Genomic DNA, 17,015 nt, shown 5'->3' on the forward strand with positions numbered 1-17,015 from the left:
CCAACTCCCTTTAATTGTAATAACCGTTTGCTGCTGTAAGAATTTTTGAGCAGCCCGGCTAGCTCAGTCGGTAGAGCATGAGACTCTTAATCTGTCCTTATTTTTGAAAGAAAGGTATTTTTTTCAATGAAGATAGCATTAAATTAATCAGAAATACAATCTAGACATTATTAATGTGGTAAATGACTATTCTAGCTAGAAACAGCTGATTTTTAATGGAATATCTCCATAGGGGTACAGAGGAACATTTCCAGCAACCATCACTCCTGTGTTCTAATGCTACATTGTGTTAGCTGATGGTGTTCTTGATGTATGATGTATTCTTGTCTATTAATGAACAAGTAAGAGGAAAGCTCCAAAAAGCCACATTTCAACCAGATGAAAGACCAAGAATAATTACAAACATTACAAAGCTCCACTCACATCACTGTCTGGCTCGAGTCCAATTAAGTTCTATAAGTAATAATGGGTTGTATTGCTATGATCAAAAGAACAGCCTCCTGAACAGTTCCTCCTCATCACTGCAGTCCAGCTGTTTTAGCTTCATCTCCATCAGGCCTAACAGGTCACATCTCAGCTGATTAAGATAAAGTCTCCTCTACATCCTCAGTCTGTCAAAGTCGAACCACTCGGGGCAAACGGATTCCTTCCGGGGGCTCCAGGCTTCAAAGAGGGAGAAACAGTCTGAGGTAAACGTCAGGAAGTGGGCTGTCTCTCTTTTGTCAGGCAGCAGACTTGCTTTCATGTCCCCCCATGAAGCTGGTTTCCTGATTAGCAGAACAACTAACTCTAAATGGGAGGCTTATTGTAGTTAACAATACTGTGTGCTGAGAGCTTAAAGAGACCTTGACCATGATCTGAAATGCACACAGATTGATTAAAAACAAGTATATACAAGCTATTTTTAATGCTCCTTCAGAGACTATCAAACATTGTTTCACTAAGCCACTCTGACTCTTGCAAGGACTTTTTTCATTAGCCTGAAAAGAACAAATTGACAGCAGGGAGTTTAGTGACTGAATGAATTCGTGCATGTACAGAAGATTAAAAGATGTGAAGAGCTATTAAATAGTAATAATCACTGGTTCGTGTCTCTGAATTTCCAAATGTGGCTTTTACGAATTAAAACTGTAAACTTATTCAATGATAATTTAACTTTGACTGATTTTTGTAAATTGTGCAAAAAATACAACAAGGAGAAAATGGACGTAATTTTTGGAGTTTTCACCCTTTGAATCCCAAAGGCCCTCAGCAAGTCTGAAAGGTGAGACATCTCTAAAAAAAACATAAAATAAACAAATCACAAAAATTACTGAATTTATCTGAGACAGAAATTGTAAAAACACAAAGAATCATTGGATATTCAACTTTCCCACGGTTCCTGAACTACTCATCTGTGATTTACATTGCAAACCTTAACCAAAATCCAAGCGCAATATCATGAAATTTTATCAAACTGCTTTTTTTCTCCAAAAATGTGTGAAAATAAACTGTTTTACAAGAAACAGATGCTTGAAAAAACAAAAAATTCTGCAGTCCCCAATGCTTCGGTGACGCAACTAGCGGCAGGCATAGCTGCAAGTGACAAATATATGACAAAAATTCTGGTACATTTTTGGCTGAACAAATCTGAACTGCAGGCAGTATTTACAGTTGACAAGCATGGAAACAAATTAAACATGCAAGTAGCAAAATATTTATAGAATGTAGAGTCACAATTTCTTTCCAGTATCAGGGACACTTATTAATGCTGATTCCAAGTTTTATACATTTTGGTAAAATACACAATCAAATAAATAACACTGCACAGAAGAGTTCTCTCTCTTTGGAGTTTCTATTTCTAGTTACGGTTGTACTGTTTCCATAAATGTGCAAGACTTTACGAAGTAGTGAAAGATGAGCTCACGTTGTTGTCGATAAAAAATTAAAGACTCATTGCTGAGCCATGCTGTTGCACCGCCTGGTATGTATCTTTTTTTAAGAAAAATGTAGCTGATATAGTTTATTTAGAAACAGCTCCACAGCCTTAATAATCTAAGTAGTAAAGGCTGAAATACGTCATTGACCGATACCAAGCCTCAAAATGCTGCGCAGAATGAATACAATTTGTTGCCTGAGGGAACATCTAACTGTGACAGTGATAGATTTGGGAAATAAATGTATCTGCCGACTTGCTTGGTAATGATTTCTTCTTGTTTAGCCCATATCAGGAATCCCTGAGCTTAAATTAGCTGAAGACTGGAAACAGGTGCAAACAGAATGCTTGGTTTTGTCCAAAGTTCGTTCATGACTCTAAAGCTCATTAATTAACTTTTTTTTTTTGATCTGCTCATGAAGATAAATATAAAAACAAGCTGGGGTTTTCTAGGTTGTTTGCTTTTTGCCAAGAAATCTTCTGACTTTATGCTAAGCTAAGTGTTTCTGGCCTGTAGCTCTGTATAGAATGGAATACTTCCAGCGTTTGTTTGATAAGCTAAATTTAAATTCAGCTCAAAACCTACCAGGTCTGTAATCAAAGCTGTCATTCAATGGGATATTTCACTTCATGCACTTCATTCTAGTGGTTAAAAAATTATGAATCTGAACATTAAGAGTGTCAGTCCCTCATCTATTTTTCAGCGGATTGATCGCCAAGTCTTTATCTCCATCTAAGTGATTGATTGATCACTTCCCATTAGCTGGTCGCTCAAAATCGAGGTGAGCGGACAACAATGCCACCGCTGCCACCTCAGCTAAAAAGGAGCCGGGGGCCACTGCAGTGTTTCCTGAGCGATGGTGTCAATAAAAGGCTGTGATGAATCCTCAGCTCGGCCTCACCGGGGGGAAAGCTATGGGAAATCAATGGCTAATAAAACTAATGCTTTACCCTTCCCCCCCAAGGGGAAAAACAGAGCAGTGGAGGAAAAGACTGGACTGGGATTTAAAAGGGTCAAAACAGACATTTCTTTATGAAAAACATGATATTTTACTGTTGTTAAAGCATTTTTGGTGAGCGTCTGAGCATACCTGCTATAAGGAGAATTTGCACCCACAAAAAAGCAAAATAAATGAGAATATGACCAAACTGAAAAACAGCACGGTTCACGGAGTGTAACAGTTCAATGCAACAACAAATTACAGTTTCACACCTTCATGAACACCTCCCAGACCACCAGGAACTCCTATGGAACAGGCCTGCACCATATAGCTGTGTTTATTCCTCATACAACAAGATGGGAGCCCTTAATGTAAAATTTATGAGATTTTGTGAAGTCTCACCCAATAAATATGCCATATGCCTACAGTACTGTACTGTGCCCAACACTGTGAAACACATTTAAATGAGCCAATGTCCAGGAGCAATGGATGCTGAGAGTTTTATGGGTTTTTTTCCGAAAAAATTCTTGGCATTCCCACACATCTAGCTCTTATCAGTGGAACAGTGGCCAACTTTAACACCCTCTATCCGTCTGTCCGTCCCACCGGTGGGATGCAGCCAGAACAACCTCCAGCGTGTTACGAGAAAACAAACGAGCAGCCAATCAGTTCTCAATTCTCCATCTAGTATGAGCTCGACAGTTAATTACAGAGTCTGACTGTGGACGGGTAATTAGGGTGGCCTCCCCGAGTTGCCTGCATCCACAGTGATAAATGGGATGCTTGATTAAAAACGGACAGACTGCCGCACTCTGACTTTGCCAAACAATGCATAAATCACTGCTCGTGTACAGGATGGGGATATAATTTAAAAATGCCAGACAGATGTTGTTGTATCTCAGCTTGCTGCTGCTGAGGGAACATTGTTGCTTCTGCAGGAATTTATGCAGAATCACTCTCTTTTACTTTGGTCTTAATTTATTGCCTTTTCATTTTTGCCATCTATTCATAACATGCAAAATAATCAACAGGGCTCACATTTTTTTCAGACAACCATCTAAATTTAGCAAAAAAATTACAGATTCAATCTCTAATTATATGTTTCAATGCACAGTTCCCAGTGAGCAGCCCTACAGACTGAGATATAATCCAGCGAGGGGGTTTCCTAAAATGCACTGTCTGATGAGGAAACTAGGCCAACATTGTTCTCTTTGAAAAAGCAAAATCATGACACCATATCATCTAAAAAACAAACCAAAAAAAAGAAAACATGTGAGGACACATTTTAGATTTGACACTACAGATGGAAACATTATGAATGAAGTTGTAAGTAGAAATGAGCACAATTAGCCAACGAAGCAGACGCCTCCGGAAACACTAGTCATTTCAAGTAATTATTAATATTTTATTGATGTACAATGTTAACTGCTGTGTCTGAGACGTTATGCAGTCACCGGTCACTATTAGCCCAGACAGCTCTGACTATGGTGGTCTGCTGGTGGATCCAGATGTTGTAAACCACCAAGGTGGAAAGTGGGACAGATGACATCTGGTAAAGCCAGCACAGTTTGGCAGTATTTTGATCTAGGAAATGAAGCTAAGGCTGTATGAAGGTTGGGACAGAATAAACTAGCATGTGTGCTGTGGCATGAGGCATGTGGATGTTGTACTGCAACATAATTGCAATGTTATTTGGTATTTTTAACTTCATGAGCTGTTATGTTTTGTAGAATAATTTGCAATGATCACTAACACCACACAAAGTGCCACACATTTGATTAAAAAAAAGAATTTTGATAATGGAGAATGTAATAAATGGTTTCAAATGGCTTTAAGTAGCTGCAAAGAGTTTTTTTTCTGAAAATGTTTTACTTTATTGCCAAATTATGGTCAATTTTGATGGTTTTCTGAGTACTTTCTTAGGCCTGGATAGTAGGATAATAATATGTACCAACCAAATGACACTTCATCAACAGCAATAGAAAAAAAAATCTGTTTTCTAAAGCATGTAAGTTTCACTTTAACGCACTAGATTTAAACTGCCACGAAGGCTTATAATGAAGATGCAAAGTTCAGTTCAATGAAGAAACCACAGGGGCTCCCTCCTTCCCTCAAAACAGTCTATAATATTCCTTGGTCATTTAAAATACTACTCTCCATTGCACAATGAAGGTGGCTTCTGTGCAGGTCCCCCGAGGCGAGCTCGTCTGCTGGCTTCCCATTGGTTACCTTCCTTGTATCTTCAGATTATACTTGCTTTACTTATTGTGTATAAGATGAGAATATTAATCCTGATTTTTTTGTATGTAAATGTTTTTTTTTTTTTGAGTGTTTTAATTAGCAGCAGTGCTAAAACTGAAATGATTGCCAGTAACTTGTTAAATCCAGTCTTTGCTGAAATAGGTAAATAAAAGAAATTCTTATTAATTTTAACTGAAATAAAAACATTTATCCTGAAAAGGTTTTCAGCCATATTGCTCAGCCCAATGTTTTATTCCATTGTAGCTAGTCACCAGTCTAATTTCAAATTCCCTTTTAAGAAACTGGGAAATTAGTCGTTTGAAGCATCCCTAGTTAAAAGGCCATTTGTTGATTTCCAATTGAGGCCCCACAAAAAACAAAGTTACCCTAATTTATGTACTCATATTCTTTGTCTAAAATCACAACATCATTCATTTAATCAATCCTCTATTTACAACACACTTGGTAGTATACTCTATAATAGCAATTAAGTGAGATTTCAAGGGCAGCTTCTACATAAAGGGAAGAGTGCCAAATGAAGAACAAAAGAAAGAAAACTGAAAGTGGCTGTCATTATGAGTAATGATTTTCTGTCCAAATATTCTTCAGAGGTTTCTATTTCAGCTCCAGCAGCATCCGACACGTGATGTCTTTTTTTAGCACCAGGTACAATTCCTTTTCCCCCACCTCTTTAATTCATTTTACCTTCTGCTTCTATAATCAATTCTACTGGCCTAGTTCCAAAGAGCTGTGGGTACTGGCACAGTGACCTATAAAAACGTGCACCTCCAGCCACCAGAGCTCATTATTATGGAAAGCCCCCCCACATGAGAACACTTGAATTGAAATGGGGGGGACTCCAACACCGGCGACAAATACCGTGTCTGGCATCGATTTTTCTCCACGGGGAATGGATGGATGCTGATGGGTCATGAGGAGTCAGGGCTGAGAAGGGACTGCCAATGTTCTCGACTCACTTTTCACCTCCGTCCAGCTGTAGAATTTGCATCCACATATGTCCGAATTTACACTTACACATGCAGAGCACCAGGTGTTGACACAAAGCATCAACAATACCCTCTCCAGAGGGTTGCAGGTCCACTTTGTTCACTGGAATCGACAGCATGGCAGAGCTTGGCAAAGTCCAGCTGAGTTTACTGTCCCTTGCCAAGAAAAAAAACTTCCTCTTCTTTGGCCTGAACCACAAAAAATCAGACCCTGAAAACAATTGGAGCTTGAAGTACTGAACTGTGTAACTCCTCTGATGATTTCTCTGCTGTAAAGTAGCACACAGGAATTAAAAGTAGTCGGGTTTTTGAGGAAGATATAAGGAGTCCGCACTTTGTAGGACAGGTTTGTTCCATGGAGACAGAAGTTCTGCTCAGACTTTGAGAAACTGCAAGACTTTTGATCTGCTGCGGAGATTATAATGAGGACAAGTTTAATTGCTGATGACAAATCATGGAGCCAGCGGAGGATCTGAGTGCTGCAATGCTGCCAAGGGAGCAGCTGGAGAAACAAAGCAGCATTCTGTTTCTGCTCAAAAGCTTTCTGTCGCTGATTAGAAAAAAGTCACTTTAATGCTCCACCAGAATTGGTTTGTAATCCAACCACAAATTAAAAAATGCAGATATTCTGAGAATGTAGAGGATTGGATGCCGGTATGTAGGATGTAAAGAATGGCTGAAAGTTGTGCTGAAAACAGCCTGCAATGTCACATTCTGGGGCAGGGAGACTTCTTTCTGTTTTGACAGCCTTCAGCGGTCAGATTCACATGCAGCATTTGTAATGGCCAAGTAAGCCACACTAACAGACCGTACAGCACTGTATCCAATCCAGAATAGGCCCTCCTTTCTTCTGCCGTGACCAGTTGTCACATTCCAGCATTAGCCAGAGAGAAACGGCAGCTAAAAAGGGGTACCACGGGGGCCAACCCAAACCAAATCTGTCTTCTTTTCAAGGATCCATGCTAATTATCTAAGATCTTTTCAAATTCTGATCTGTGATCTGTTTACACGGCTGGTACAACGAAGCCATTTGCCTGAACTCAACTTTAACATTGGAACCAATGAAGTCATCCCTCTAAGTGCAAACCCCATCCATTTGACCCTTAACTTAACACAAAGCAAAAGTTGACCAAAGTGGTTCAAAGGTACTTTGACTAAAGCCATGTTTCATTCAGCTCTGAAACACCTTCGCAATACAAATGCCTTTAAGGGCCCATGAGCAAGCACCTAGTTACAGCTTACGAATTATGACACCAACAAAATCCATCACATTAAGAAAATACGCCAAATTCCCTACAGAAGGTTTAATGTAATCCAAGTTTGACAAACTATCAGCAGGGGTTCTAAAATATATGGCCTTGTGTAAATGCTGCAGGAAACTCCATTATAACACCATAAAACGCATTGTATAACATCATAAAAATACCTTATTCCCCTCTGAGATGGACTGAAGGGACAAGCAGACATGATGTCATGGAACAACGTCATGATGTGTGGATGGAGGACTGAGTTACAAGTGATCGCTGCCAAGTTGTTCCTTTTGTCATTCAATATGTACACATGAGAGAAAGAGACGGAACACTTCCCTCTTGTTTCCACATATAAATTTACCAATATGAGGCTTTGCTTAAAGAAGTTCCACATTCACTTAGCTTAGCTTAGCATAAGAACTACCCTACAGCTCGCCTGGTTCTTTTTAAAAGGCCGCAAATTCTGCCTACCAGCATAACTAAAGCTCACTGATTAACACATAGTATAAAGGATATCAAAAGATCATTGGCTGTTTTACTGGAGGTTAAGTGCCAAATTATTTCTTGGTCAGGCCCAGTTGCCAGGCAACCATCGGAAACTCCAGAAAATCACTGACTTTCTCTGATTTTGCTCAATTTGGACAGAGAAAGCTGGCTACTACCCCCCGTCAGCAGGCTTTGTGATAAGCTGAGTTAGCCAGCTACACATGGTAGCTCCATATTTCTTCAACAGGCCAAGTAGTAACCTCCAGGGCTGCAAAATGAAGCTGATATGGAGGTTCCAAAATCTGCAATTACTTGATTGGCCACTTGGGACTGACTCCAAAAACGAGTCAATTCCAGTAGAGCCCAATGTTAAAATGCCCAGCTTCGCAACAGAGCTAAAATGTTTACAGGCTGATAAAAAGCAATTTTGGTCTCTACAGCTAATACCCCTCCTGATGACTACTGTACTGAGGTGAACTTTTATGTAACTCAGCCATTTTAATTGTATTACGGACTAAAGTTTTGCATGAATAAGTGTCTAGATGCTTTTAGTGACAGGTCAATACTGTCAAAGATCAGTGCATGGCCCAGAGATACATGCATGGCCCACTTCCGCTCCACTCACAATTCAGTTCATTGCTTATTATCAGATTAGTAAGGAGTTTGGACAAGTCAGGCATTGGCAAGACGGTGACACCACAGAGCTTCAAAACCGCTGTTACATACAAGTTCACTAAGGAGAAGGGACATAATGTAAAAAGGACTACATGGTAATGTCTTTTTCAAAACTGGAACTATTGTAACATTTGAATCATAGCTTTCTGAGATTACATAAATCCACACAGGTCACAAAAAAGGAGGAACATAGAGTAAAAAGACATTTACATAAACAAAAGAAGGGCTTCTAATTACAAGTTCTAAACTTATTTCTCTTTGAATTAAAACAAAAGAACTCAGATTTAAAATCTTGCACTGCCTAACTAACCACTCACTAACCAAACACGGAGGAGTAGGAACCCTTACAGTAGTGGTCTTCCAAACATTTACTACAAATTGTGCTTAACAAAATAAAATGCAATTGACAAAACCCTTTAACTTGGTCCAGCCTCTGGAGACAAGTGACTCCTGCAAGCGACTAAACAATACACAGGTCTACTAAGAACAAAGTTTCAAAGTCAAAAACAACGGGACACACGAGTTGCTGAGACCAAATTACAGCTGCCTCGACTTGCCCCAAGCTTTGAGCGGGTGATGCAGAAGCCGGTCCAGCTCGATTGGAGAGCAATGCTGGGGTCCAATCAGTGAGGGTAAGAAGCAGGAAGCAGTCAAAGGGTTTGCACATGCAATTTTACATACAAAGCCAGGACATGGTTGAAAAGACAATGGAAGAAAAGAGCACAACAGCCCACAAACTAAAACACAAAAGTAAAAACCACTCCTCAAGAAACCTGATGTCTTGGGGGTTTCATCCATCACACAGTAAATGGTATAGAAACAAGAGTGTATCTGTCTTCTCATCGAACTCTCAGCAAGACAGCAAATAAGTGCATTCCCCAAAGTGTCAGCCTTTACCTTGAACTTCTCTCCAGCTGCAGAACACACTAGGAAGCCATCTTATTAGAAAACAAAGGACAGCATGCATCCTCGTGTGTGGAACAGGAAGAAAAAACACAGCAGGATGGGTCATTTCACTTCCCAGACGAGCACGTTTCCTGTCTGCAATGGGGATGTCACACGGTATGTTTCTTCTGCTGATGACACTAAATTGTCAGCCCCCTCAGTAATGGATTGACTGGATGTGGTATCGCAGTAATGAGCGAGCCTCGTGGAGGTTGAAAATGTCTGTGGGTCTTTTGATGAAATCCACCCAGTGTGGCGGATGAGCTGGCACCGTCACGCTCTGTGGTGACCTCTAATCGGACTGAGATCTGCAGCAGGACAGCGCCTCTGAATGTTTACTGTAGCTCTAAATCACATGAAAGGGAATAACTGAGTGCCTTGGATACTGAATTTCTTTTAGCAGCCAATCACAGAATTGACATAGTCCGAGCCTCCCGCTGCGGGTTTGAAAAGTGAATACACACTGCCGAGCTCGCACACACTGGTTATGTTCTTATCAAAAGCATAACCATGCATAATTCAGCGACCTTCAATACCGGCCCATCAGATTAAAAGATAAAAAAGGACTAAATCGAAAGGGTAAACTGTGAAGGAAATCAAACTGTGTGGTGTGCCAAGATGTATGAAAAATAAATTACAATGTTGTCATCATGGAGGCACTAGAACTGTACAGCCTTTCCTATAACCACTGATCCATGAATATCAAAACTGGAGAAAGATAAATGAGGTGGTTGGTTTATCTCGAAAGCAGCCATTATCAGATGCAGACGGTGTGAGATCCACATAGACAGAACTGCCAGGTTGACTTAGACATCACCTTATCGCCAGAATGTTCTAAGTACCTGCAAAAAACCAGCCGCTGATCCCATCATGAGGCTAAAAAAGGAGCTCAGAGCAGACTCTTAAACAGTGCTTTATAAAGGGCAGTGCATCAAAATGGGAAAATTGCCTTAAATGCTTCCTGACCCTGGCTGGATAATTAAGGAGGACAGTTAACTTGAAGGATGATGTGCTTTATGGTTTCAGAATAATGACTTTCCACCCGGCCCAAACCTGAGTGACTTTCAAACTGGCAGAAAAGACTGGAACCACAAAACCCCAAAATTGCGGCTAAGTGTCGAAACTGGAAATTACAATCTACAACTCGGTGCAGCTTACCATCGAGCCGCGCAGATTTCCTCCTCTTTAGGGACAAAACCAGCATTTTTTATGATGGCTTTCTACACTGGCTTCTATTTCAAATCATCTCCAATAATCACATCCTCTCGCTACATAATGCAACTTGTGTCATCACTTCTCCAAATAGCCTCCCATTGTAGCGGAGTGAGAACCTCTATAAACAACGCAGCTGCTGAGACTTCCACATTTCCTCTATCTGTATTATCTAGCGTGGTTCTGCACTTGTAGGCGCTTATCTGGAGGAAACAGGAAGAGGAGAAAGGCTATCTGGCTCTGCAGAGTAAATCAAGAGGATGGGGATGAAATATGAGCATGGTGGATTAGTCTGAATAGAATTTGGATGAAGCCAATCTAAAACCTTCCTGAAAAAGTCCAGCAGGCTCCAAGTGAGTAAATCTCATGCTACGACGACAAAGAACGCAACAAATACAGCCTTCCACTTGTTCGACAACACTTCCAGCCACTCAGGACCAAACACTAAAACTGCATCTTTGAGTAAAGGTACCAGTAGAGTCATGTGATTTCTCCCAAACCTTAAATCCTTCAAGCCCTCACACCAGCTCTCCAGCGCTCAGGTTTTTATGAGGTGAGAATCACAGCCTGGTTCCCCTCCACACTCACACTCCAGGTACTCCCCAGTTGGCTCAGTTCTGACCCACAGAGCCTTATGCATATTAGTATATTTTACTAGCTGGAGTGGCCATGCGTGAAGATGGAAAGAGCGTGTGCAGCGTTCGGCCAGGGTTCAGCGCCAAGGTCGCCGAGCTAATGAATCTCTATTGGTTTTGTGAAGCGCCTAGCACTTAGAATAATAATTAAGGTGCAGCACGGTCTCGGTACGTCGTGCTCAGATGAATGGGAGTTTCATCGCAGCTTGCAACAATTTTTGCCTCGTCATATTCCAGGTATTTGCCAAATGAAAAAAATGGTTCGCCGACAGAAAAGCATTTATTTAGCGCTACCTTCCGGAGTGATTTCTCAAAACACAGCAGGCGACTTAAAATGTTAGAGAGCTCCACTCAGATTTTGTAAGCATACTTCATGTAAACCAAAGCATCCAAAAAGGCTGCAAAACTGTGAATGTAAGCATAAGCAAGATGAAATGATTTCTGTTTTTTTTATATTTCGGAAAATATGTCTGTTTATGTTTCTGGCAAGAGTCAAAACTAATTCCTGTTTTCCCCATTTGCATGTCTGCGAGAGTCCACATTGCATAAATTTCGTCATCTGCCCAAGTGCGGACTAGACTCCACGTATGCAAGGAAAGTAAATCCACCCAAAAACAAGTGTACGCTTTGAGAAGAGGCTGTGCAAGGATGCAGACGGCTTTAATTCATCATAGAGGTTGCAGCAGAAGATTTTCCTCGCAGACTTCAGAGATGCTTTACTTTCTACGAGCCCAAACACAGCAGGAAGTTCTAAATTCTCCATAAATCCCGTGCTACGTCCAACCACAGTGCTTGAATTGGAGAGGTTACATGTTCCAGTAAGTGGTTATTCCAAAGCACTTGGCATATCTCAGGAATAATTACTGACACTCAGGCTGCACGATGTTGAAAAAAAAAAACGGACATTGCAATATTTAGTTTTTCTGCAATTGTTTACATAGTGCAATATGAATAATGTATGGTATTTGTTAAGAAGATGGCTTGAATAACTATTGGAAAGAATCAATCATTCTTGAAAGTGTGGGATGATTTAGTAGGGGAGAAAATCTGCATCAAAAATATAGCAAAAATTGTCAAAGATTTGTAGAATACTTTTTTGCTTTGCATGGCATTTCGATTTGGCTTTGAACGCATCATATACAACTCTGTGGGGCTGATTTAAATAGGCAAACAAATGAATTTTGCTCCCTCTATTAATGCAACAATTGCAAGATACTGCAGATAGAGTACCTGTTGTTGGTCAACACGATTCTTTCTGTAGTTGAAATATTTCCAGACAATGTTGTTGCATTTCTTTTTGCAAACAAATTTGGACTTTTTTGGTGTTTCTCTCCTGGTTTTTTGCTCATTTCACTGTGTACATGAGACCTGCATTTCACCCAAGGACCCTAATATTGTCATGTTGCAACAATTCATTTGAGTTAATGTATGTTTCTTCACACTGCTCTCCCTGCAGTTTAAGTACGGCACATACACACATCGCAGTGCTGACGCTAAAACAATACATTGTGCTGCCCAGACCCTAACATGTGTCCTATAGTCTGTGTGTTGTAGAATAAAGGTCTGCAAGAATGTAGAACTTGACTTGGCCTTAAAATGGGAAGACTCGAATTGGAAAAACAGCTATAAAATCTGCCTCAGAGCACATCTAAAGCTCTCGAATTAACATGAAATATCTTGTTTTGTTTTGTTTAATCCATGCAAAAACCAAGGTTTAATAACTATGTGTGGTTATGTGTTGGCCTGCAAAGCTAGAAGTGCGTGTGGTGCTGGATGCAGTTTTGCTCTGATTATCCAAAATACACTCTGGCTCCATAGGAAGTTGTGAGCTATTAATATTCTCATCTAAATCTTCCAACAAAAAGAGCAAATATTCATTTCTTTGAGTTCAACCTGAGTAAAAGCAGCAGTACAGCACATGTCATATGTTCCCTTTATTTCCTAGAACACACAAACGTTACACTAAATCATGAAGAGTCTGCACACACAGCTCACAAATCATACCAACCACAAGCATGAGAGCCGAGCCTGATCCATCACCCTAATCATTAACACCATGAACTACTGACAGCTTCACCATCACCAGGGAAAAAACAAATGTCAGTGGTCAAGAAAAAACACAAACACTTCCACTTCCATGCACAGATCCCCTTTTAGATCCTGAGCAACTGCCTGATGAATGTCAGGACTCACTTTAGAGCCACTTTTCACAGTCGGAACTGATGCTGCGTAGTGAAACACGAGCACTTTGTCAAGTGTAGCAACAAAAAAGAAACACGTTTGATTTTCTGTTCGGACAGCTGTTCTGGGGGGAAAAAAAACATGTAGTCAAAGAAAAATGATACTCAGTGGATATTGATTACAAAAGGTAGAAAGGGTAATCGTGTGATCCCCAGCTCGGTTTTGTGTTACGCCCCAACTGCTGCAAGTTGTTTCAGAAGTCCACCTTGTAGTTTCAAGAGGGGAAGTGGACGCCTGCTTCAGAGTGTAATCCAACTCCACAAAAAAGCGCTTTGCTTACAAAGTGAGTTTAATGCACTGTGGTGGAAATCCAACCCCATGCTGCTGAACACAGTTATGAAGCCTCGCAGTTAAAAAAGAGCACGATGAGCATGCATGTGGTCGCCCGGATTAGAAATTTCGGAGACTGTGCACCACGTTATCTGTGGTTCTGAGGGTTCTATCCTCCCAAATCAAGCACGGGTGTTACATGACGAATCTACGCCTTTGGTATGTGCATCTTAAACTGGTCAGGTCCGGTTGTCCATGGATACCGCTGTTTTGGGATCCACATATGGTGTGTATACAGGGAGGGTCGTGGGACTGAGGTTTGGCGGTCTTGTCTTGGCAGACGGGCGTGGCGACTGCGGCCTGCGGAGCGCAAAGGGCCAGCCAAGGGTTAGCAACAGCAGCCTCAACCAGCATCATGCATCACTGACATCCAATGGGACAAGGAGGGACAACCTAAAAATAAACAACCCCATCTCTTGCCTGAATCTGAGTAGAGGGTCCACAGTTAAGAGTGGTTTAAAATATTTCATTTATTAAGCTTGGTTTCTCCAACATGCTCGCTGCTCGAGATGGAGAAACTCATTAAAGCACTTACAATACGGCTACAGGAAACACAATCAGCTTGAGAAGTATTTTAACCATTAAATAATGACTCATTTAGTCTATAAAGTGTCAGGAAATGCTTCAAAAACAAGACATCCACTGTATTATCATATAAGAGAAAGAACTGCACCAAATCTGACTAAAAAAACTCAAAAATCCAACCAAAGTTTTGGCATTTTTACTTTAAAAAATATGTATGTCAACCAACTAATTATTTCAAATGAAAGAAACTCTTCCTGTTTACCTTTTTTATTTTAAATCCCATGTCTTTGGTATGTTTTGTTGTTCATTTATAAGCCTCCATTGACAAGGGGTTCTGCGTAAACAATGACCAGTTTGATTGATTTTAACATGGCTTTCTATTTCTTTTAGGATATTTTTAGGAAATGTCCTTATCAGTGTTATCAAAAATCAATAGCACACAAAGCCAGTAGTTCATACTTGCTTCGTAACCCTTGAACTGTTTGGCAAAACTTTCACAAACTCCCTGAAAGTAAGTAAAGATGTCAAACAGCAGGGACACTCAGTGGAAGGAAACCTCAAACCTTCAGAATGTTCCGAAGCCAGACATTAACCCTCTGAACTCCAAGCAGTTTCTGGGTGTTTCTTTACTCTTATCATATTTTTCTCAGTGTGTGTTCATTTTTCACTACAATTTAAAGTCCTGCACCTCTATGGAAACAGTACAACCATGGCTACAAGTACAGAGAATCATCATGCAGTTATGCTATAAATAACAGGAAAAGAAGAAAGTAGACTTTCTTTAAGTATGTATTTTACAAAAATTGAAAAAGAATTGGAATCAACATGTGTAACATTTATACAAGTACCAATAGGCGTTTCCATTACTGGAAAACAATGGTGACTGAGCATACTATAGATATGTTATTATTTACATTTTAAATTATTCTTCTTTACTTGCATCCTAGCTACTCAGAGCAAACACAGCCTGTAGTTCAGTCAAAAATTCTGAATTTTTGTCATGTGACTGTTGCTCATATCTGAGTCACTTATGGATCCACAGCTGATGCCATTGAGTGCAGAATTTTTGTTTTTTGACCAAACCTGGTGAGATCAATTGGTTTATTTGTGGTGGATTTTCAAATGAGACATGTAGAATAAAGCGGTTTTATTGAAATATCAATTTTAAGCTAAGATTTAGTTAGTTTTCCAGTGGAATGGCATCTCACAGATGAGTAGTTAAAGGATCATTGGAAAGTTGATTCTTTCTGTTTTTGTTTCTGGCTCTGACAAAGCATAATTCTGGCTATTTTTAAAAAGATGACAAGGCTTTAAAACCATGTTGCCATTGTTTTTAGGGTTCAGAGGGTTAAAGTTGGCAGAACTCAGACCTTCAGATGAAGTGGGTTCAACTCATTCTGACAATACCTTTCATAAAATGGTTTTGATAAAAAAAAATAAAAAAAAGGAGCTGCCTTGTGCGTGCCTCTCTGCCCTTTCATTACAAAGAACAATCCATGCAAGTGGTTTCTGTTTGCCAGAGGATTGTTTTTCCTGCCTCTGTAAAAAGCTGGAGCCCATCCCAGCGCAAGAAGATGGGCTTTAAGGTTTCATCTTCTGTCTTCTGCACAGCTACTGCCCTTTCTGACCTTCAACGCTAAACCGGACACCACTGGGGAGAAATTCACCCTATTCAACATATTCCTCAAGATTTCATTAGCAGCTTCAAAGCAGTTTCAAAGCCATAATATCTACAGAGTTGACCACTAAGTACTTACACTGACTAAATCTGCTAGTAATCAAGATGAGAGTCTCTGTTCACGCCTTCTTATTGTTTCAATGATCGTCCGAGCCCTCCACCCTGAATTTAAGGCAGCTACAGAGTTGCAAAAACAAGACATCAATAGCAACACGTTTTAAACCCAGTGAGTAAAAACATATGTTAATGCTTAAATACATTAGGATAGCACATACGATGGTGACACATCACCACAAAAGCGATTTTTTTCACCACAAAACCACACGTTTCATGAGGTCTGCCCGTTTCCTCTGGAAAAACACATAATCTCTTATGTACGCAAATCTGGTTAAAAGCCTCTTGCCTCAAAACCATCTCAGATTACTAATCACAAACACTTTTTTCATCAGTTACCCTCACCACACCGTTCACTTTAATTCTGTCTTCAGGCAGTTTAAGATGCTTACAGCAAACACTTCTCCTGGCAGACACATCGCTGGTTTCATCTCAGCTCTATTACTTACAGTTCAGTCAACGAGATTCTGTTCAGTCATTTCATTAGCCCACATCTTCCCTCAATATTTATCTGCTCCAAGCATATACTGTAACTTAAACAGCCTTAACACAAGTAGGGCACATGTTTTAGATAATTATTCCACTGGAGGCACTGGGATTCCTGGCAGCGTTTACTACAGTGGGCGGCTGAAAGCGATCACAGCGAGCCTTGGGAACGCCAACCCATAACAGATAATGATTATGAGCTGTTATCAGGAACAGATTTGATTCAGAGATGACAGGAGTCCCTTTGTTAGAATCATGTCGAATACAAGCAGCAATGTGGCCTATTAACTAACATTATTACACTATTGGAGTTCACTTTCCATCACTGTAATGC

General features: G+C 40.2%; 1 protein-coding gene across 4 annotated transcripts in view; it reads right to left on the reverse strand.

Annotated features, from left to right (window-relative positions):
* Positions 1-17,015, reverse strand: part of tmtc2a (transmembrane O-mannosyltransferase targeting cadherins 2a) — a 94,052-nt gene that overhangs the window by 61,087 nt on the left and 15,950 nt on the right. The window lies entirely within an intron of this gene.

This window comes from Acanthochromis polyacanthus, chromosome 1 (genome assembly GCF_021347895.1).
Source record: "Acanthochromis polyacanthus isolate Apoly-LR-REF ecotype Palm Island chromosome 1, KAUST_Apoly_ChrSc, whole genome shotgun sequence".
In the NCBI taxonomy this organism is placed as follows: domain Eukaryota; kingdom Metazoa; phylum Chordata; class Actinopteri; family Pomacentridae; genus Acanthochromis; species Acanthochromis polyacanthus.